The 24,896-nt window shown below is 40.4% G+C and overlaps 1 non-coding gene across 1 annotated transcript; it reads left to right on the top strand.

The window, feature by feature from the left end:
• The first annotated feature begins 1,160 nt into the window (after window positions 1–1,160).
• LOC121290250 lies at window positions 1,161–1,323 on the top strand. Its single transcript, XR_005945731.1, has one exon. It is a non-coding gene; the product is annotated as a U1 spliceosomal RNA (small nuclear RNA).
• The last annotated feature ends 23,573 nt before the right edge of the window (window positions 1,324–24,896 follow it).

The raw sequence follows: 24,896 nt of genomic DNA, 5'->3' as shown, positions 1-24,896 counted from the left end.
GAGGAAAATAGCTCCGTTATTTCTTCACATCAACATACATAATCAGACAGAGTTAGAGTGTCTCTGTAAATTGGAGTAGAGGTTGACACTTGTGAACTGGAGGCCGAAGGTCAGTGACACACAGCGCCCTTGTAAATTAAATGAATTGGAGAGGGAAACTACATTTGGGAACTGGGGAAGAGAGTGTTGTGGTGATGAGACAATGGAAACACATGAGTTTTGAGGAAGCTTTTGGGGAAGCAGTGGCATTTATAGCACCTAGAGCTCTGTTTAGATTAAAATCTATGAATTTCAAAGTAATAAACAGTTTCACCAATTTTAAAGTAAATTATCTCATACAATATATACAGAAGTGAATTGGGGAGGGACAGTATTTGTCAGGATGCAAAGTTTAAAATGCCCCATGAGATAACTTCACAAGAACCACTATTATTATCTGGAGATCTAGATGAGGCCTCCTAAACTTTTCACAAACTCCCAAGAAATGCCCTTATGTATTTAATGTATCAAATATTTTGGGAATCAATCTTCCTTTAATAATTTTACAGAACCAGCTGCAGCAGAATCACTAGATCAGTGGTATTAACTTGTCCAAAAATACTGTTACTAACTCATCTCCTACTCACGGCTTCCCTCATCCAGCTCATCGCCTCTCTCAACTCACCATCTCCCTCTCCAACCCTCTCACTCGTCACTTTCTTTGTGACTCACCACCTCCCTCCTGCTTGGTGTCTCACTTCCAGCTTGACACCTTGCTCAAGTTCACCACTTACCTCCTTAACCCTCCCGCTCGCCGGTCACTTCTTGCTTGCTGCCTCCCTCCCTGACCCTCCCTCTCGCTGCTTCTCTCTCCTGAACCTTCGCTGAGATTGAGGACTTGGGAGAAGGAGGAAGTGAGCGTAGGAGCGAGAGGAGCAGCAATCAGGAGGGTCATGGAGGAAAGAGGCACGCAGAAGGGTCACGGAAGAAAGAGGCACATGGGAGGGACAAAGCTGTAAGCAGAAGGGAAGCAGCGAATGGAAAGACAGTGGTGACATAGCATTGGGCTCCAGGAGCTGACATGAGTGAATTTTGGCTGTTAATTTCACCTGATTAATTATGTCAGCAGGCTTGGCTCTCATCTGTTAAACTCCTACCAATTCCTTGTTCATGGATAGAGTGCCATTACCTGGCAGGGGAGAAACCTTGATCATGAAGGAGGTTCTCCAGGACGAGGCTATCCCATTGCACTTCGGGTGTGCTGACGCCTGCGATGTCCCCAAATGCGGGATACTCGACTGCAAAATTTGTGGTAGTCAGGGACTGCGTTCACGCTCTCCCCGATATACAATTCCAAAATTTATATCTCATTTAACCATCAGGATGTGTGCAGCTGCAATACTTAAGTGGGTGGCTCTTGATAGATTGTCGCCACACAGGTGCACAATTTAGAGGGAACACTGGTCACAAGTCCAAACTAAGTATGTAAATGATGAATCATAGTGCTCTAAGGACCAATCCTGTTGAACACCACTTCGCAACTTCTGCCAGTCTGAGTAAATACCTTTAATCCCTTTTATGTTTTGTAGCTAACTTGCTATCCATTCTATTTGTCCCTTGGCTTCATATGCTGTGACCTTAGTCACGAGTCTGGTTTGCAATACTTATCAAAGGCTAAGTATATTACATTTACTTTACCCTCATCTACTTTGTTATTTCTTCAAAAAATTCAGACATGACCTCTTTTGAAAATCATGCTCATTACTCTTCATTACATTTTTCTATTATATCCATTGAGTGAAGGTTCTATTATCTTACATACTGCTGACATTAAGTAACTGGTCCATAGAGCAAGTTCAGGGAACTCTCTCTAGATATTGGGGGGCTACATATATTTGCTTTCAGTGGACACTGGGCAATTGGTGCACCAATGTGGTATGAGAAACTAGCCTAATTTCCATCACAAATTGATTATTAATAAGTCTAGTGCGTGGTTCTTGCAAAGGCTTCAGCACCCATGCACATTTCTCTGTGCTCAGCAGATCAGGCATTGTCTAACACACTGACTTTCTGTTCCTGATGCTAAGGACTGCAGTACCCTAGGCAATAAAGGACTCTGTGCTACACAGCACATTTTCCACCTGTTAAACTTCACCTCACTGACACATTTGTGTCATTAATGAGGCTTAAGTTATCAAATTGTACTGCACATAAGCTTAGGTGATGAAAAATCTTAATTTGTATGTCTTTTTGGAATGTTGTTAAGAAGTTTTAAAAGTTAGCATTTTTAAATGCCAAAATATTGTAATGTAGCTTTAAGAAATTATGTGGAGTTATAATTGGGCTACACTTGCACATTTGAGTTCCAGTGAGTCTAGCATTAGCAGTAAACAGAAGCCAAAACTGGGATGCTGACTGGCTAGAAGAATGGCCTGAGCGCTAGAATTGTAAGTAAAGGGTACAAGTTAAGGTTATTTTGTTGAAGGGAAACTAGAAGCATTCTTGCCAATGGTTAAGTATTGCAAATATTTGTTTAGAAGTTATTAGTTATGTTGACACAGGTGCACAAGTTAGACTGAATGTGGCAAAAGCTGTCTGCAAAAAGGGTATAGAAACAGAACACTTGCCAGGATTCTTTGCACTTGCCAGGGGACAGCATTCATGTCAGGAAACTTGCTAAGGGAGCTTTTGCTGGGAAGGAAAGTTAGGAGTTAGTAGTTGGCACTTGCAAAGGGTGTTACCGGTTGATGGGTAATTGTCATATGTTAAGGATTTGCTATAAAAAAATCCAGGTATATATAGGCTACAGGATGTGCCATAAGAAATCCAGATATAGGTTAATGATTTATTGTAAGAAATCCAGGTATAGGTATTAGATCAGTATTAAAATCCAGTATTAGGGTTAAAGTAATTGTCCAAGAAAAAGTGAACAATCTTTGTCAGGGAGCTACTTCCAGCTTGAGGGAGAGCACGAGCACTCAGAAGTAGCTGTGAAATAAGCAGCTACAGCAGTTAAGGAAGATCGGGAAATTAGAGTTGAAGTTTTAAAGCTGCAAAAGGGTTTTGTATGTATGTTAGAGTTGAGTTGACTAAGTTAAGATTTTGAAGAATATCGTAGGTCAAGGGACCAGGTTCAAGGAACCAAGAAGAGATCTCAGAAATCCCAGGATTCATGGGAAAGACAGTGTATCGTGCCATGCCTCGACTAGTGGAATATTAAGTATTACTCTGTTTGTCCAATAAATCTTGTTAGTTTGCATTCTAAATTAGTGATTATCCTTTTCACCAATAAGGTTATTCCCTGACAAGAATTTTCTTACTTTGGGGTTTATATCGAGTCCAAGTCTCAAAATGTCCATAACTTTATATCATACCTAAACTCCCCCACATCTCTCTTACTTCATTGCCATATACTATTAAGATCAAGGAAATAACCTAGGTACCAGAGCACACATTCAGTTGAAAATGCATTACTTAGCTAGGGTTTCTGGAATCATCTATCAAGAGCATTGTAAGATAAGCATCTTAGGCAATGTAAAATCTAACTGTTAGGGCTGCTACAAGCATGTTAGCATTGTTATATTTCCAATAGCACAACATAGTGTTCATGGCAGTAAACATTTCCAAATGTTACATTTCCTAATGTAATACTGAATCTATGATTTACCGTAAATTTCCATTCAAAACCAAAACAAAAGGTTTTTGCTGGGCCATGTCACATTTTTTGCTCATTAAGTCCATAAGAGTAATAATTAGATTGGACTGATAAAAAGTTTTACTACAGTTGAGAAACTCAGATGAGCATAAATCACAAATGTAAAGTTGGAGGAATTTGTAATTTCAAGTCTGTGAAGGATGTTAGTGCCTAAGTGACTAACTCAATCAAAATATGCATATTGTCTTTTTAATATATTTAAAAATGGTTAACGTGCTATAAGCCTCAGCAATTGTTGCTACGATAGTCTTATGACTACAGTGGCAAGGGTTTTATCATGTGACAGTGGAGCATCAAAACAGCATTTATGATGTTCTAAGATATATGCTTCCCGAGGAAGAGACAATGATTTAGTTCATTTTTCATGCTATCATACTTGAAAATAATAGAGCCCCTATATAACACAATTTTAAAAATACACTTTTTTGAAAAGATCAGTGCTTAAAATTAAAACTAATTCACAAGCTTCATGTATATATAAGTTAAAATGAATCAGCACAATTTAATGTTCATAGGATAATATTTCATAGTAAGTTTTGTCTCTGTTTCCCTGAACAATATATTAAACATCACAAACATCTAAGCACTTCTATTCCTGATTCCTTCAGCCTCATCAGCTGTAAGTTCAGGTCAAGTCCAGAGTGCACCATGCTTAATTCAGCCCAGCTTCCTCTTTACGTTTGATCCATCACTTAGACTGCTTTCTTCCACCTCTCAAACATCATTGTCTCACTTCCTCCTTCCATAACATGCTATTCAGAACAATGCATCTCACTTTGCCAACCACACAAAGTCATGCAATAAAAACACAAAATGCTGAAAATACACAGCAGGTCTAGCAGCATCTGTAGAGGGAGAAAAAAAGTTAACATTTCATCGTTGTTTTCCTCTCCACGGAGCTGATAGACTTTTGAGTATTTCCAGCATTTTCTGTTTTTATTTCAGATTTGCAGCATCTGTAGTATTTTGCTTTTAATGAAAAAGAGATTTTTTTTGCCAAGGCTTTTCATCCTGCACTCATCAGGACAATTTGCAAGAATACCGAATGAAAAGGGAACAACAATTTATACTATATGAGAATGTTAGGAACTAGTTACAGTTTAATTAAGTTGTGTTTGTATTTGTGGATGTTAAACTTAAAGCTATAGTTTATTCCTTAGTAAGTGATATGTTTTATTTGTGGGTTAAAAAGGGTGAAACCTGAGTTTTAGTTTCATTTTAAACCTATGCCTGCAAGACTGTGGGTTTGTGTGTATACCTGCATTTTTAATGAGGTTTTATGACACTTGAACTGGGCTGTTGCCTAGCATCAGGGGGCCCATAGACACAGGGAGAAAAAGAACAGCAGTTTTTTTTAATTCAGATGAAACCAGGAGCCAGGAGAAGCTGGACATAGCAGACAGAACTGCAGAGAATAGTTTTCCCAAAAGAACCAAAAGGTCCCAAAGCCAAGGAGTGGGACAGAGAGGGGTCCCAAGATGACCTCCTAGGCAAAGGGAAAAAACAGGAATCTGGAAAAGGTCCTGTTAAGTAAACTTAAGAGTGGGGAACAGAGGAAGGCTCCAAGCTTAAAGGGAGAAAGCTGCAAGATGCAAAATTAAAGCAAAATAGGCTTGCAAAGAGCCAGAAGATTCGAGGAGACAACCAAAGTTGGTGACTCCTTATTAGGGGCATGTGAAGCAGTGGTGTTCTCTTGGCATGGCTGAGTACCTGAGAGACAGAGTGCATGGAAGGCAAAGCCTGACTGATCCAGGGGTGCAGAACATCTGAAGGAGAGTTCAAAACCCTGGAAGTGAATCCTTGTGGAAGGCTTCTGAGAGAAAATGATGTTGAGAGAAGATTCCAAAGCTGGTTCTTCAGAGTGGAAATTGGAAACCTTTGTGTGAAAGGGAGAGTTCAGTGAGACTAATTGGCTCAGGTGGGATAAGTGTCTGGGGGTGTTGGGGGGGAGCGGGTAGTTGATGATGGATCCATAGCATCTGTTTGGGGTGGCATCTGTCATTTGGTTTCAGGATGTGGTGTGCCTGACCGCAGGTTGCCAAATGGTTTACATGGACAGTGTGTTTAGTGTCATCATGATTATAAGGTAGCTTTTATAACTTGGGTTATCCTTACGAATCTGCATATATCTGTAAAGGTATAGTTGTGGGTAAAGGAGTAACGTAACTTAGTTCATCTTTTCTTGTTTAATAAATGTTTTATTCTTTCGTTACAAGTTCATCAGCTGACTCCTGTGACTCTGTTCAGTAGCTGCCCTCCATGTTTCTAAACAAAAACTAAAAGTTAAAATCTATCAAGCTGGGTACCACCATAGGATCTGGCTTGTCCAGTAGTAACATCAGCTGGGGTTATAACAAAAAGGTTGAGGCATTGCTGTGGAGAATGTATCAGTTGATGGTGACTGGCAGTTAACTGCCAAGCATCATTTGAAATTTAAACCAGGCAGCTTAACTCCAATTGGTCAAGGCATTTCCCCGAGGAATGAACCAGTGAATGGCTGTCACTTTTTCTGTTTAGCTGAAACAGGCACACTGTTCTTTCTGTTTGCATTAATATATGTAGTATCAATACATGTAACTTCCAGTAATAATATGCTCTTTTCTTTGCAGACAGAAAGAACATGTACACACATTACACATGTTTTAGCTAACAAAATAAGTGACAGCCATTCACTGGTTTATTCCTCAAGGCAATGTCTTGACCAGAGTTAAGCTGCCTGGTTTAAATTCCAAACAATGCTTGGTAGTTAACTGCCAGTCACCATCAACTTGTGTATTCTCCACAGCTAGAGCTCTACCAATCAAACTACACTTGCCAACCAATCAGTACTTTCTTCATATAACTTGTTGTTCCCTTTACATTTGGCATTCTTGCAAATTGCCCTGATGAATGCAAGACAAAAAGCTTTGACAAAAATGTCTCTTTTTCAGCAATATTCAAGCCCTGTACTACAAGATGACTATTATTTTGCTTTTATAGTAATTCCTGTATTATCAACATCTTTCCAAATCACCACTCTCCCAGAAAATCAATTTTAAAGGTTCTCTTCCTCAACTTCTAATCCCTCCATGATCTCAACCTCCCTACCTCTGCAACCTAGACCAATCACATATCCCTTTGTATGTAACCTCTATATTTCGAACACAGTGTATTTCTCATTCCTTGTTCCCTCTGCTCCCCCTATTAGTAGCTCCTGCTTCAGCAATTATAGCTCTGACCCCCTTATTCAGCACCCAGCATTTCCACCTTGTTCCTGATTGCTCCTCCTTTTAAAACCTCCATAAGATCCTTCCCTTTCATTATGTTTTCCTTCCTTCTTAACTTCTTTTATTCTCTTTTTTTCCCCATCTGACTGGCCAATTACTGTTCAAGACCCTATAAAGATCACTAATATCCCTGTTCCTAAGAAACACAATAAAAACATCAACAGTTGTTGATAATTCAATACCAAGAAAGCAACCAAACAAATATATATCCTGGTATTTTTTATTTTTATAATACTAATAGTAAAAACATACTAGTCGAATATCCTTTATCCGAAAACCTCAGGGCCGATTGCATTTTGGGCTTCAGATCATTTCAGTTTTGGGATACTGTGTATAAACTTACATTATAGCAGCCAACGCCCAGGTTAGCTATAGTCTAAAGTAAATAAAATCACTAGAAAAGTAAGATGTATCACTGAATAATAAATACAGGGTACTCGCAATAAGTTTCTTTTTGTCATGTTCACCACAAAAATCACAAGGTAAACAGTGCAGATAAACAACTGGACTTCCCGTGCTAAAGGTTGGTGAAGTTGAAAAAAAGTGCAGTTCTTGGATATGTTCGGTTTTCAGATTTACGGATAAAGGATACTCGACCGGTATTATTTTTTGTCAGCATTGCAAACAATTACAACTTCCAGTTTTAAAATGAATTAAAAAATGAACAATAGTGTTTCATTAGGTGATTTTCTTTTAAATAATATTCAATTCCTTGCACTTTGTGTGTATCTTGCTATATTTCCAAAGAGCATCCCTTGTGTGATCACACTGAATTATGGATTATGTTGAAAGGCACTGCTTTATTATATTTCATACCTGCATATTTGGAAGTGGAAGCTGGAGAACAGCTGGCTCTGGTGCAGAAGGCATCACCATCAAAGGAATGAAAGAATCGTAAGGGACCTGCCAGCCTGATGGAGCTTGTAGAAACTCAGGTGGAGTATGCGGAGGGGCCACAGGAAGGAGCTGGGGAGGGCCAATTATTCTGAAAAGACCAGGTACAGTTGGAGCAGTCCAAATCCAGGGAGGTGGTTCTCCATTCATCTGCCAGATTTGATGTTGTCCTTTTGATCGTGGAACTGGAAGCACTCTACACCTTACATCCCACAGTCCCAGAGTGTTGCCTTTTAGGAACATTGTCAAATGAGGTGCAGCATGTATAACAAAGATGGAACAGAAAAGCTATGCAACGTGATGTGGGAATCAAGGAACATTTGTACAGGTCTACCAGATGTTCATCTAATAAAAAAGAAGAAGGAAGTATTATTATCCATCCATTTTCTCCTGGCCAACAAAGTTCTTCCAGAGTCACAGAGCAACTTCTTGATTTGTTTTCAAATGCTGTGTAAACAATGTTTTCAGTTCCCATGCATAATTAGCTAATTTGAATTGATCTCATGACTTATACTTTTTGAGAATCAAAACAAACTCATTTCAAATACATATGTGGATGACAGGAATAAACAGGGAATAAATGCATTACATTTACAATAATAGGATTGTTCGACAATTCAATAAAAATGCATTTTTGTTTCCCATACAAATATTCCTTCCCTCCAGTCACAGCAAGCAATAAGTTTATGTAACTACTTTATAGATTTTAATAAGATCTGTATTAATTGTACAATTGGTAAAGAATGTCATTTGAACCACCGTGATTTCAAACCACAACAGCACTATTTTTAAAAGGGTAACTTTCTTCCCAATTCAAAGTTCAGTTTGAGATTAAAAAAGAGTGTTTGCTACTGCTTTAAATATTTCAATAGCCAGATTTCCTTTGAGAAAATCTTTAAAATGCTTACAGAAACTACAGCATCCATAATGCTTTGTGCTGACAGTACTGCTTTGCACATCTTCAACTATGCTGTCTATGAAACATTGTCTGGACAGGAAAATTAGCAAAGTAAACAAATGCGACAAAATAAATACTGTTTTAAAAAGAAACACTGGATGTATACTGAACTTGAAGACATTTTGAACACAATGTAATTTTACAATTACCAACTGCAAAATGATGCAGTTGTTTTCATCAAACATTCACACCAAATATCAGTTATGGTTTAACTCAAAACCTTTCAAAATATCAACACCATTTGTAAAATGCCATATTTCACAATCATTTCAACATAGCTCTCCCACACCTACAGGTTGCATCCAATATTCTTTAGCAATACAAATCTGATTAGAGTCCCAATGGGATTGCAATACATCACATTTAGGATTATTTTGATGTTAAAATATGCCAGTTTTGTAAATGAATATAAGTGGTAATTTGTCTAATAAACAAGCTCAAAGTTGCCAAGATCGAAACATTGTACTAAACGTTTAACCCTGGCACTAAATAAGATTGCTTGCATTAAAAAATGCAAGAAATATAATTCACAAACAGAACTTACTGAAAAAGATGCAGTACAAGTAGACATTAAAAAAATGATGTTTTCCGCAGGCAGTTGTGCCGGCTCAACACCAGAGTTACTAACAGCCTTTGGTATAGAGCCAACAGCACATAAGGCAAGTTGTTGATTTCTATTTGAAAACACGGTGCAAATCTTTTCAGTTAAGAAAATAGATGAGTCTGGTCCACATGCGATGAACGTCCAAGATGATGCATTTCGCAGCTTTTGCTCCTCAGCAATTGTGCCCTCTCTTTTTTTGCAGTGTTTTGAGCTGTGCCCATTCGTTCTATGAAAGAGGTTCACCACAAACCGCACGCTCGGTTGCTGGATCGAACTGACAGCATCCTATCTAGCTGCAAGCAGCTTTCGTGACTGCAGTGGGGAGAGCTCAGAGGTTCTCCAACACCATATCACAAGTGCTGATTTTTTTTTAATTGTTGGCGTTGGCAGGTGCTGCTTTGCTTTTGGCGGCACAGTTAACATTACACGATAGCCCTGTAAATGTGGCGGGGAGCTAGCGCTGAATATTTATCACCACCTGGAATCTCCGCGGTCCTCTCCCTCCCGGGTGGCGAGACAGTCGGTGCAAATTAAAGCCCTTCACTCACTTTTCACAGTATTACCCTGATGCACGACCCAAAACAAGTTTCGGACTTGGCATATTTGGGCAGAGCCGTGTTTCTTTCCATGCAACATCCGAAGCGCACATGGACCAAATTTGTGACTGTGGTAAACCTGACGATGGGGGAACTCTTAAAATATTTGTGTCTCTGGAGGAGGAAAAGTCACCAATAAACTGAGCAAGAGAACACGTCAAGCGGAGGAAGGGAAAACAAGGAAATAATAAAGCAAAGTGAGTTCTTACCTCGAGCAGGCGTCTCCTCTTCAACCAGTCAACGTGGTTCGAGTTTGTCAAACGCAAGTGGCTTGTCTTTTTTTTAACCTGACGATCACTGTCTCTGAGAGGATTGTGTCGGACTCTTCTCCCTCTCTCCCCGGGCAGTGGTATGGAAGCGACTCCACTTGGTCAAGCTGGGAACCCACTGACTGGGAGATGCGAGTGCTAGTTTGAGGAATCTGGGGGTTTCAGGGGTGGGGGTGGGAGGGGGGCTGAGGAGACACTGGCCCCCGAATTGCCAGAGGGAACACCCCTGTTAACGCGCTTGTTCTCTTAATCCCTCTCAGCTCCGCTCAGACAGAGCACCAGCAGCGCTTGCATACCCCCCTCCGCACACGGGGATGGATCGTCTTCTTGCCGAGCTCCCCCGCTTTCCTAGTTCACACAGCAGCTAAACGCCGCCGCCGCCGCCACTGTTACCACCCTGACTGAAGTACCGTTTGCCACAAAATCATCTTGCGTTTTCATATCTGGTCGTGCTCAAACAGAGCTTTGCTGCAATTTGGCGAGTGTCACTCCATCTATTCTACTCTATCGCGATAATTAGAAAGGAAAGCAGGTCAGGGCTTTTATTGATGAACTGATTCTGGGAAACAGGTGCACTCAGGCAAGCTGCCTTTCATGGGGCTGCACTGACTTATTGAGTTTGCTGTGTGTCTAGGGCTGGGATAAAAATGTAATCACAACTAAATTGCTACAAAATCGTGTAGGGACATTTCCATTTTTTTCTCGTTTTAATTACTTTTACTCTTCCAATAGTTGGGAAGATTACACTATTATACAGTTAGTTTAAAAAGACATATTAACAAAGCCAAATGATGATGAGTACAGGGCTGTTAAATGATTTTCATGAGCCATCAACCAAGCATCTCGCGTTTGAGCTGGAAATTATACCGTATTTGTAAGGTGCTGCAATTAAGCAAGATAATTTGAAGCATTGTGTTGTGTTATTCAATAACATCACTATCAGGGAAAGAATGAAATTGCAGCAGGCCTTACCGAGTATCCTGAAGAAATTTTTAAATGTTCTGAAAGTTCCCGAGGGCGAAAACATTTCTATGATTCACCAAATTTTCTTTCTTTATACCTCAAACATATTGTGCAATGTGAGAATATCACCAAGGTTAGGAAATAGAAAAATGCCTTTTCTCAACCACCCCATGTTTTATATATTGGAAAGCATTAGTGTGATACGTGCACATTGCCAGTGATAGCAACTAATGTATTTGCAGTTCATTTTTTTAAAACTGATGCTTACTTAGTTTAATAGTCCTCAAACAATAGTGTAAATTGGCAAACTTTAAGGAATCCATTGCTTTATCAGTGAGATTAAAATACTAATATAGTTTGCCACTATGCAATTAATCTTCAAGCATATTTTAATTATTTGGACAATGATGAGGAAGGTAAACTTTAGGTTTGACACTATGTGTTATTCAGTGAATATTAAATAAGTTAGAACATATGACAATTAAGTTTCTAATGAAGATTGAAATTAGACCTTGAAGAAACAGCACCCAAAAGGACAGAACCAAATAAAGCAACATTTCATCAGATATTTACCCCTCGGGTTTCTCCATTGTGCACAGCTACAGGGTGGCAACTCACAAAAATAAGGAGTGACATTGCAGTCATGTCCAATAATAAATCCAAACAGAGGCAACCCAGTTCCTCCTCATTTTATTAATATATATGTATTTTTTATTGAAATTAGATTAAATAAATTTACTTAGATACTTCCGCAGGAAAATGCTATAAATTACTTTATGCAAATTTGATTTTTTGATTGCTTGAGACTGAAAATGGCATAAGATTATGATGCCATCTCATCAACTGTTTTCAGCTGAATTCCCACATGTTAGTTTTTGGCAGGGTTTCCTGACACATATAAATGACTGTAGGCTACGGAGAATTCAAAATAGATATCCTAATACAAGCTATAGAAAGTATATTTTCTTCCAGATCAATAATACTATCAGATACAAATCAAAGCAACATTTGTGATAACTAGAAACAGCCAGTTGAGATGTAAGGGGTGTGACCCCACAGACCTAACATTTTATCGTTTTGACTACCATGGTTTCCCCTGGTATTTGTAACAAGCTTTCTCTAATACTTCAATCCTATAACAAAAGGATTTTTAAAAATGTCCAATTCTGAACATTCTGAGAGAGCAATTAATTCATTTGTCAGTATATGAAGTTTGATACATTGTCAGTAACATGACAATTCCATACACGTTTATTTACACTTTGATTTCCAACACTACCAAACATATGAAGTAGACACAATATCAATCATGATTTAGAAGACCATTTTAGGACTTGCAATTCAACAATATATGTTAGATGTCTGTCCAGGCAACAATGTCAGAGAGATTACAAGACTGTTAAATTCCATTAAACATCCTGCATCGTTTCTCTCAGATGCTAACTGCCTGTTAAGAATTACGAGGCAAGTTGTGCAGAGACTTTAAGTGGTTCATGAGACACTGAGCTTTCATAGAGAGCTATGCTAATTGGAAACACAGCCAGGATGTATTTTTGAGAAATTTCTTTGGTGTTGGAAATATTCACCACCCACCAAAATTTGGCATCACTTTGTTTTCTTAAATTTAAATTTTATTCAAAGATGTTATTTAGGTCAATTTAACAAATAGAACAAGTGATGACACACAAAATTATTTAACCCTGTTCATTTTTCCTTCTGTTCTCTGTGTATACCTTTGTCTCATGTTTTTTTTTTACAATCCATTTTCACAATTAGTTTCATATGTTATTTCTGGTTACTTACAAAAGCCACCAGCTTTTTGCTTGGTTACTGAATGGATGCTGCTATCATTCAAATCCATTCAAGGCCCCAAACTCCTATACTTACTGCTCTAAATCTGCTCCCACTAAATGTTGGGGAGGTGTGGATGGAGTTGGTGGGGTGCCAAATCCACAGTCAATGGATGGGGCTATCCACCAGATGAAATGTGCGTCATGTCTGAACTGTTTTCGTGGTCAGATTTAACAAATGACAGGTGAGTGGCAAGCTCTTAAAGCAAGGAGGACTTAGAGAAGCGACTGAAAATTTGATGGGGTGTACAATGCTAAGGTTTTCAGATGCTACTAGATGTTTGCTAACAACTGAGAGCATGCAGGAACACCCTCTTCCCCTCCAGTGCAACTTAAGTTACAAAGCAAACACCTCAATAGATCTGGAAGGAGGTTGCTGAATAATGCAACACAGTCAAACTCTTGCCCAGAAAATGGCTGTAACGCAGAATGACGTTGGATGATCTTGCAATGTCTTCTTCTCTGCCTCATCTTTTCACCATACTTCCCTCCTTCTCACTAACTGATTTCTCACAAAATATTTTCTGACTAGCTTTTCAGCGGCTGCTGTTGCCTTAGAGCAGGCAGATTTGTGGCCACCTGTTTCACAAGAAAATCTATGCGCTTTTGTATTTGCCAGAAAATAACACTCTACTGACACTTTTCTGCTCTGTAACACCTTCCCATACTGCACATTGCTTGCTGTATGCTATGCTCATCATGTACACATCAGTATGCTTCATACACGTTTACAAGCCTTTGATGTAGTCACTAATAAGCTCTCCTTATTTCTGCAAGATAAGAAATCCCACATTCACTATGACAGAATGAGAACAAGAACTACCTCCTTTCAGTTTCTTACACCTAAGGAACAGAAAACCCTAGAGAATTTGGGTACTAGTTTGCCTCAGTACATTGGGAATGGAATGGAGAAAGGAATGGAACAGCAGAGTCTCTACATTTATCTCTTTCCTTATCTCTGTCCTCAATGTGACATCCGTTCAGAATATTGTCCAATTGCTCACCACTCCACAGAGAAGAAAGTGGGCTCTGTAGTTCAGTTTTTATCATTACCTGACATCCTAATAGTGGAAAATGACATCCAAGAAGCGCAGAAACATTTTCAATAGGAAAGAAGTTGGATGCTATCTTGCTAAAGGGTTTGGGTGCAAGCACTGAATGACTGCTGGCAGCATGCAACACAGACAAATTGTGACATCAATCAGTGCGCAATGCTGACTGATGGCAGCACTGCATTTTCAAACACTGTACTCCATCCTTATCTCGTACAGCTCAAGACAACATTAAGTTGTATGAAAGACTTTCCCCACACCTCCATTCCCCCCTCCCGCACAACCCCCACTCCTACCATTACTGTTTGAAGGAAAGATGAACTTCTCACAGGTTAGTTGCTGGATTATTTCACAAGGCTGATAACACAATTGTATGCATTTTCGGAGCTTCCATCCATTTGCTTAAAGTTTCAGTGGTCCACAGAGAGTGGTCCAGCTGAAGTACTTTTTTGTTCATTCAAAGATTTATGATGAAAAAGTTGCTTCCAGTGGCTTGGTAGACATTCCTCTTGGAATTGAGCATAATAGGAAGAAGCCGCACAGAGCAGGAAACACTGCTAAGAAAGAACGGAGGAGGATAGGGAGGACTGTCAGTAGGAAGCCATATCCGACCAGCGTCTTTAGGGAGAAATTCTCTTACCGCAGCATCATGAGGAACCAATGTTTAAGGTATGTACGCTTCGCTAAATAGGTTGTGAATTAAATTGCTTAACTGCTGCAGCATGGACTGCAATATCAAAGGAGGGCAAGGACCACATTGCCTGTAGCTGTCAAGGTAATCATGCCTCTCTGATGCATCTCACTCCTTCCAGGCTACTGCTGGAGACATAAGCAACACCTTGCAGCTTGTAATGCACTGCTGCATAAGGGAGGTCACTGAAGCTTTCTACTCACAGAAAGACAGCTTCATCTTATTCCCTTTTGTCAGAGACAAACAGGTGGAGCAAACACAAGGCTTTGTACAAATTACAGACTTTTCCATGGTACAGGATGCCGTTGACTGCATGCATAGTGATTACTGGCTCTTCCTCTGAGCTTGGCCATTTTCGTAAACAGAAAGGGATTCCATTCATTGTGCAGTTAGTTTGCAACCAAAAGCAGCACATCATGGAAATGATACCCTGGAAGTTGTCACAATGTCTTTATTCTGTGGCACTCCTCTGAGGAAGCCATATTTGACCTAACATAGCAAGTCAAAGGCTGCTACTGAGGCACTCATGACATGGAATGTAACTGCAGCCCAGAATTCATGCACATGCGCATAGCAGACTGACAATGTGTCAGTGGCTGCCACAAGCCACATTATAGAGCACACCTTCAGAGACCTCAAGCAAAATCTCCACTGCCTAGACTGCTCTGGGGTAGCCCTACAGTAATCAACTGAGTGGGTATCCAGATTTGTGGTGGTATGCTACTATTATGACACAGCCAATGGTAAAGGCTGAGTTGTTCAAATCTCAGAGGGAAACTTGAAACAACTGTCATAACCCATTTTTGCAATTTGTATGTTTCAAGATGCAGGCATTGATCGCAATAATAATAAGACCACTGAGCCTTATGAGGTTTTTTATGAGACTAAATTAAACGTTTATTAATACAAGGAAGATTGTAAGGATATGTCTACAAAATTACTACTATAATAATTACAAAAATCCCATATTTAATCTGACTGTCAGTTAGATCCCTGGTAAGGTAACAGTAAAACACAGATTTAAACAGACCCCTGGCAAAGCACACCCTGGACTGTCGCATTCAGAATGGGTTTTTTTCAGCTCTGGGTCCTTGCAGACAGATTGAGGCTTACAGGCTGGAGGCTTTAGATCTTAGAATCTCTCCTACTTCTACCAACAGCCTTCTCTTCCTTTATACATATTTTCCTCTTTGAACGCAAATTCTCATGGTCACCAGACTTTTAAAAAAACTTTAAATCTTCTAACAATAAAACCCTTTCATACTACTGACTTTACTAGGAAGCTTTAAAAAATAAGCATATTGTTTCTGAGCTTCACCTGGTTAAGTGTAATATTTCACCCCCTCTTTTGAATGGCCTATTTAAAAATACAAATTGCCCCCTTTACACCTCACTTTCTATTTCCCTATGTTTATCTAATTGCCACTTCAAACCTCCTCTTCTACACACCAAAGACCAGCCGGTTTTAATCCAATTAAGACACACACACAAAGACACAGACACCACCAAACTCTATTTTAAAATAATTTCCAATAACATTATAGACATTACTATATCTTCTTGACACTGCATGTTGCACAACCTCGCAAAGATGAGGTAGCAGCCCTTGCCAACACCTATCAGGCAAGAAGCCTGGGAGCAAGAGCATGAGGAAGAGGAGAAAGTGCCACAGGAAGTTCAGCAGGAAGTGAAGGATCAGGAAGAAGAAGGGAAGCAACAAGTTAGGGAGTCCCTTTGTGCCTGGATGCTAAGTGATGAAATAATTAATGAGCAATACCACTAACTTCAACCATATGTCCCCATTTACCTACAATCCCAAACTTCTTACTCAGCACTAATATGCACATCATCTCCTTTCCGACTACAAAAAAACCCACCAGAAAATGCAGATTGCAATCAAAATTTACAAAATAATCCATGAGATAATGAATAAAAAATGAACTAATCATTATTCTACATTCCCTTAGTGCCTGTCTTCAGCATGCATTTACGAATGCTCCTGCAAGGTGCTTTCCTGCTGAAGTGTTTGGTTGAAGGCTGCTGACCCCTAACTGAGAAGTATGAAAATGGCTGAGAAGGGCACCCTTGAGTAGTGCGAAGCCTAGAAGAGTCAGCTTCATTCTGGACCATGTCAGCATGGGATGCAGCAGTTGAGGTTGGCTGGACGACATGTAACAACAAGATGGTGTGGGAGCAAGAACAGTATCATCCTGAGAGAGGAAACAGATTTGTGTTCCATGGAAGTACTGCTATTGTCCTGTGGTAGTGCCTTAGCAATCCTATACAGCAATTGGAAAAGAGATTGATAAACTAGCTGTTGTTAAAACTAGCAAGTCTGTTTCACAGGTTGTTAAGACCCATGATGACAGCAGTCTGAATTTGCAAGGCAGCATAGGAGCTTTCACTGCAGCACTCAGGGCTTTGCTGGAAGCTGCTTGTGCTGCAGTGGAAACTGTGACACCAGACACTACAAAATGGTGGGTTCCATAGTTGTGCTGATAAGAGTGTTCGGCATAGCAAGGGTTACTGTGGGACTTAGGAAACAGTACAACTCACATTATGATGTAGAGAGTCACATGACAGTGGACAGAGTACAGTAATAGTCTAGCAGAAGTCAACATGGAGATAGTACCTAGTTAGGGCTAAACTCTGGAGATGTAAACAGTTATGAGCTGTTAATGAGAAGGCAAGAACTGAATAAGAAAATAAACAGTTGAAAGAACAGCCAATTGCCTTTCAAGATCAAATGCAAAAGGAGTACGTAACCATTCAGCAGCAGGAAGAAAATTAAGACTGCCTTGAACAGCAGAATGAAAGAACAGCAGAACAAAGCTGAGGAGACTCTGTTAAATTACAAGGAAATTCAAGAGGAAACAACTGAGCTTCACAAAGAAAAGGGAAACCAGTTGATTGATCTAGACCTTGGTGTGCAGGGGACAATTTCAAAGTTTGCGAATGATACTAAACTTGGGAGTGTTGTAAACTGTGAGGAGGACAATGTAGAACTTCAAAAGGACATAGACAAGTTGGTGGAGTGGGAAGATAGGTGGCAGATGAAGTTCAGTGCAGAGAAGTGTGAGGTGATGCATTTTGATAGGAAGAACATGGAGAGACAAAATGAAATAAGGGGTGAAATTTTCAAAGGGGTACAGGAACAGAAAGACATGGGTGTATATACACATAGATCATTGAAGGTGGCAGGACAGATGGAGAGTGCAATTAATAAAGCATATAGTATCCTGGGCTTTCTTAATAGGGGCTTTGAGTACAAGAGCAAGGAGGTTATGCTGAATTTATATAAGACACTCGTTAGACTTCAGCTGGAGGATTGTGTACAGTTCTGGGTGCCACATTATATGAAGGATGTGAACACATTCGAGAGAGTGCAAAAGAGGTTTACAAGAATGGTTCCAGGGATGAGAAACTTGAGTTATGAAGATAGATTGGAGAGGTAGGGACTGTTCTCCTTGGAGAGAAAAAGGGTAAGAGGAGATTTGATAGAGATGTTCAAAATCATTGCCAACAGAGTAGACAGGGAGAAGCTGTTCCCACTTGTAAAAGGATCAAAAACAAGAGGACACAGATTTAAAGTGGTTTGCAAAAGAAGCAAATGTGACGTGAGAAAAAACTTTTTCACATAACGAGTGATTCGGGTCTGGAGTGCACTGCCTGGAAGTGTGGTGGAGGCAGGTTCATTTGTGACATTCAAGATGGCATTAGATGATTATTTGTATATAAGCAATGCGCATGGGTACAAAGAAGGGAAAAGGCAGGGCAATGGCTCTAGGTCATAATGCTCATTTGGAGAGCCAGTGCAAACATGATGGATCGAATGGCCTCCTTCTGTGCCATTAAATTCTGTGATTCTAAGTTTCACACACTCTAAGAATCCCACAAGTCATAGTTTGTTCCTCTGGAAAATTACGATGATGAGCAACATGAATTTAATGTTACTTTGAAAGAACTGAAGAACCAGTTGACAGAGAAGTCTCAGCAATGTTCTGTATTCCAGGAGGAAGCCAAGAGGTGCAGGGAAGGGTGTGCAGAGTACAAAGTGAAAGATCATAGGAGGAAAATGCCAGGCAGCAACCAGACATCCATACATTTAAAGAGGGAATATCGTTACAGTACATTTCTGATGAAAACATCACTGAACAACAGAATCTTGGAACTGCAGGAGGGAAACTAGAAGAATAATTGTTCTGTGCACGAGTAACAAAAAGGAGAAAACTTGCAGCTCCAATTCAACAGTCAGAAAAAAGTTCTACCACTTCTACACCGTACCCAAATGAAATTAGAAGTCTTCACAAGGAGCAAGAAGAGTTTCAGAAACAATTAGCAGAAGTGCAATTACAGAATGTGAGCTTGAAGGGTAGCTCAGAGGAATTAGGCTCTGCTAAGTGGTTCAGTATGGAGAACCAACTTTCACGTACAGAAGATGTGTTTGCTAATGCAAAATTACAACTTGATGAACTTCAAGTATCCGAAGTCTCTATTAAGTATTGTGAAAAATGCCTGGAACAGGGGAAGGAATTTCTGATGAATCAGAACAGTTGGTTGAATGCAGAATTAATAACCAAAACTAAAGAAATTCCTGAACTTCAATTCAATCTGAAGAACATGAAAGATGAGATGTGGAGTATGGAAGAGCAAATCCAGACTTTAAAAGCAGAAAAGGAAAATTCTAAAAAACAGATTGAGGATCTAATGAGTGAACTGAATGAGTCTAAGGAGCAGTCAGTGAACATGGAAGAAAGATTCCAAAAGGAACTGAACGCCTAGGTGAAATTGTTAAGCTTGGATAAGGAACAAAGACAACTGAACTCACCAGAGTAGTTGCTGAGCTGAATGAAACGATTCATAAGCTTGGAAAAGAATTGAAAATAAGAGAGTAAACACATATTTGGGTAGAGTTGTGAAACAAGTGGAAGTGAAGGTTTCATTTTTGAAACATCGGGCAGAATCGTCCCAGATTTGCAATAAGTGCATCAGCGGGCAGGAAAAAGAGAGTGTTTTACCCATTGGCCGCAATGGCGTTCTTTCACGCTGCACCATCCTAATCCTGCCTCATCAATCTTGCATTCCCGGCAAACACACCATTTCACTGGTAGGTGGGCTCTCATTCACCCACAATGCCGTCACTTCACCACTTCCTCACGCCAGGCACTACGTTTAAAGTGCAGTCAGGTGCACACCTCACTCCTTCCCCCACCCGTACTCCTTCCCTTACACCTTCCTCCCCCTTACACCTACCTCCCTAGTTGCTGTAATCTCCCGCATTATCCCCTCCTCCCTGTACTCCCTCCCACCTCCCAACCTCACCCTACCCCGACACCTTTGTTCACCCCTCCCAAACTCACCCCCCCCCCCCCAACACACCTTCCTCTCCCAGTCAAACCTAGAACTTCGTCTCCCACCCACCCTCGGTACATCTTTCTCTCCCACTCACAGCTGGACATTCCTCTCCACCCCCTCAATAATCATCCGTAGCAGACCATGGCCAAGCCACTAAATCCCAAAGCAAACCCTCAGTGGTGACCTTCTACCTTCCAGCTGAACCATGTCTATGAGAATCCACCCAGCTACGATGGTTATTCCTCCACTGTGCCGTTGCTGCAGGACTCCAGCATCTTCTGCTCATCAGGTGTCCACGAGGTGAGCAAAGCCCTGACGGTAAGTCTGGATTTCTGCACGTCACACTTGTCAAGACATGTTCTGTACTGGCGTGTCTTCCTGCTGACAGGGGCAGTAAATTTGACATAGAGGGATGATTCTGGTGAGCTGGGCATTTAGTGATATGCAGATGTATTAAAATGAAGTTCCTGACGTCTGCCAGACATTGACAAATGGAGCGGTCGATTGCAATCATGTTTTGTAACAGGGTAAAACCGATTTTTGGCCTTCCCGCCATAGTGTCTGCTGACACCCAACACCACCACAAACTCCTTTCCTTACACCTTCCTCCCCCTTACACTTAACTGCCCAATTGCCATAATCTGCCCCATTATCACCTCCTCCCTTGTACTCCCTACGGGCGCAGAAAATTCCGCCTGTCAACTTCCAGCAAGATCATGGTGGACCCCATTGAAAAAGAAAACCCAAGTCCGCTCTCTGGATTCCCTCCAGATGGAACGGGACAAACCCATGGAGTCTAAACAAAGTAGATGGGTTGTTGGTAAGGAGAAATTCAACTCCAAGGAACGCAAAAAGCAAATCAAATGAAGGCAAGCAAGTGCCTGAAACACAGAACACTCAACTCCAACTCCAAACCAGGAAAAACTTGCCCAAAGCAATTGAGACTACCACTCCTCCAAATGTAATCAGGACAAGATCTGGAAGAATTGTTAAGCCTCCAGACTGTCTGAATTTATAAAGCCAGAGATTTGAGGGAGTGGTGGTGAAGGAGAAGAGGGTAGCAAGTAAAGAAATATTGTACTGTAGATATATTTGGGTAAAGGCTTGGGGGTGGAGTGTAGCATAAGAATGTTTGGCGTAGCAAAGGTTACTGTAGCAAAAACAAAAACAGAATTACCTGGAAAAACTCAGCAGGTCTGGCAGCATCGGCGGAGAAGAAAAGAGTTGACGTTTCGAGTCCTCATGACCCTTCGACAGAACTGGAGTTCTGAACATATACATGATAAAAATTCTGTCCGTACATTTTTATTTTTATTTAGTAATGGAAACATCATCCCGCCCTTACATGAGGTTTCTTGGAAATTGCAAAGGCTACCTGACTGATTCGCCTGTCTGCCAACCATAAGGTTAGGCAGACCACAAAAAATCGGAGACAATTACAACTTTAATTGCACTAGTTGGCCTCTTAATAGTCGGCGGGCACACACGCCGACCTAAAACTTCTGCCCATAATATTCAACCACACGAGCCTCCAGACCTCTTCATGAAACAGAACAAACCCTTACAACAGACATGACCACCCATTCCATTTTGGAAAGGATGAATTTCAAGATCAGCACTAAGTGCTGTGACAAGCTGGATTCATCACGCTCCTTGACAGTGAGTGCAAACTTTCTGACCTGCTTTCCAGTGCACAAAACACTTGGTTATGTACACCCATTGGCCTTCTTTTGAAGCCTGGTCCATCAAAGCCCTCATCTGACTGTTCTGCAGTAGAACTAGTGTGTAATCATGCCCTCCGGCAAGCTGTCACCTTGGGCTCCTGCACACTTGTGCCATCACTGTGTGCAAATCCCTCCTTTAACCCAGCCTCTAAAACACATGCAGTATCAGTATCTGAACTAGTGGCTGCAATTGTAAAATTGAGTGATGGTGCTTCTTCATTTCCATTGTCTTTTTTCTCTTCCTCCACTGACTGGGAAGGATACAGTTCTTGGGAAACTGAAATTAAAATTGGTCAAGGGTTGGGTTGTGGTGAGCAAGGAAGAAGTGTTGGCTTATACTGCCTGCAGCCTCTAAGTTGGAGCAGACTGTAGTCTGTGAGAGAAGTGGGTAAAAAGGAGAATTAAGTACGCAGATACTCTCATCATCAATTATTTCAGCCCTGCTGGTGGCCATGGGCCTCACAGATGCCCCTGCCCGGTTCGTGTGATGCCTAGCACCCTCTTCCCATGTGTCTTCCGTGGGAGTTAAAATATTTAGCTGTGCTTGTCCTCTTCCAGTTCTTTTCTGATGCCTGTTGTTATGCGCCACCTTCTGGTACAAGAAAGAAGGAAGTGTCTCACTGAGTGTCCCGCAGTATGTTTGGGTAATGCGACTGGTTGTTGAAAAGCTGCCTGTGTGTGAGTTATGGGTGTGAGGTTTGCTACAGTGCAAAGTATGGGGTAAAGCATTTGAAATGAAGGGTAGGGTAAGCTTCTTACGAATTTGTTGATAGATGGGTGATGAATGTATAAAGAATTGAGTAGTGGATAAGGCTAGTGCTACAGTGGGTATGACATGTCATTTGAACTAACTTTGACAATTCTTGTGAGACTATTAAATCTGTTGCTGCACTGCATCCATGTTCTTGAAGCAACACTCCTGGCATTGACCTCCATCTCAACTTGTTTGCATTTCTTTCTGAATAAATGCTGGGAGAACCCCCTGACACCACAACCCCCGCCCCCATCACTGCAGATAGATGACATCTTTCCTTCCTTCCCCCCCTCTTCTATCAAGACCTCCAATGCAGTATCTAAAAACATTAGTGTTTGCTCTCTCGCATGTTCAACCACTGCTCAAAGTATCACAGCACAGATTCAGTTTTAAAATGACTCCCATCACTTTTTGCAATCACAGTGCACTTCCTGTTTAAAAGATGCAGACTACCTTTAAGTAGCACTGGCCACTTGCAATATCAGGTCCTCTGCTGTTGAATGCAGCTCTAGATATTGCTGTTCCTTTTCCTCCTCCATCAATCATATAGGGTAGCCCAAATGCTTCAATTTTAATGATATTTCCTATCACTGAAAAGATCCTTCAAGTCCCTAAAAAAATTATTCAACAATGTCTCCCACACACGAAAAGCCCTTCGGAGAAACTAATAATTCCTACTAGAACAGAGCTACTTATCTGTGAGTGTCCCTTTCAAGCTCACTCCAAAAGTACTCTCAAATTAGTTGCAATATCCAGTTATGTGCTTAAATTCTGTCCTCAATGTTAGTGCTGCTGAATCACCTAGAAATTGCAATGGGATTCTATCTACAAGATGGGACCTTGTTTAAATAGCTTAGGCCAGTGGGAACCTAACCCATCTGGCTCCAAATTGAAATGTAGTGTGTCCACCTCAGAAGCCCAAATGGGGTGGTAAGTACAGCAGTGTCATATTGAACCAATTTCTTCCCATCAGAGCAGATGAAAATAAGCCTCAGTGAAATAGTTTTTAAAAAATGATAAAAGCAAAATACTGCAGATGCTGGAGATCTTAAGTAAAAACAGAAAATGCTGGAAAAACTCAGCAGGTCTGGTGGCATCTGTGGGGAGAGAAAGAGTTAATGTTTCAAGTCCATTATGACTCTTCTTTGGCACTAAAGAGAGGTAAAAATGTGATGAGTTTTATACTAATGAAAAAGGGGGGTGAGTCAGGTGGATCAAAAGGGAAGGTCAGAACAGGTTAGAGGGCTGGGGAGATTAAATGATAAAGGTGTCATGGAACTAAAAGCAAAGGGAATATTAATGGTAATAGTGAAGGAACAAAGCATTGGTCCAGAGTAGGTATTAATAATAGAATAAAAGTCAACAATGTCTGAAAGCAAAACATGGGATCAAAATATAGACTGGCACAAGGGAAAAAAATACAAAATGGAGGACAACATTCATGGTCTCAATTTGTTGAACCAAATATTAAACCCAGAAGACTGTAAAGTGACTAATCAAAAGATGAATTACTGCTCTTCAAGTTTGCGTTTGGGAAAGAAAGTGAGATTGGACTTATTTAACTTCCTATCTTGTGTATTTTTCTCTAAATGCTCTGTGAAATACACAGCAGTTCAGCAATATCTGAAGGAGAAATATACTTTAAGATTTTGACTTTGATTCTTCATCAGAATCTATCAGAGTCTAGCTTTATATTTCTATTGCTGGTTGACCTGCTGTGCATTTCCAACATCTTTTGTTTTATTTTAGATTGTCAGCATTTATGATTTTTTCCTTTTATCTCTATGTACCTATGTAACCCATTGCTATTGAATTGTTTCAGGTTACATAACTTACATCAGTAAAACAGCCATTGATGATGGTATGTTTCCTCTGCCAGTGCCAAAAGATATTAGGATTAAACGGGAAAGAAAACTAGGAAAATGGTAATAGCATCAGTTGGAATTTTTATCACTGATTTTCCACCCTGTGAAATTTGACTTTATTAGCACTAATAATCTGATATTAGTTTAACACCCACTAATAATTAATGCCAGTTAATGGCTTGTTCAAGGCTGCTAATGCTAACTACAAGTGTGCTCTGTTGAAAGAAAGAAATTCTACAATGCCATCCTGTCCTCCTTGGGTCAACTGGAATTTTTTTTATTGCTCAGTAGGTGTTATTTTATTTCATGGTTCATGTTATTTTATTCTCAGTTGGTGTAATTTTATCAGACAATTGGTGTT

Source organism: Carcharodon carcharias, chromosome 17 (genome assembly GCF_017639515.1).
Source record: "Carcharodon carcharias isolate sCarCar2 chromosome 17, sCarCar2.pri, whole genome shotgun sequence".
Lineage (NCBI taxonomy): Eukaryota > Metazoa > Chordata > Chondrichthyes > Lamniformes > Lamnidae > Carcharodon > Carcharodon carcharias.
The sequence above is the reverse complement of the archived record's forward strand: the minus strand, read 5'-3'. Positions and strand labels throughout refer to the sequence as shown.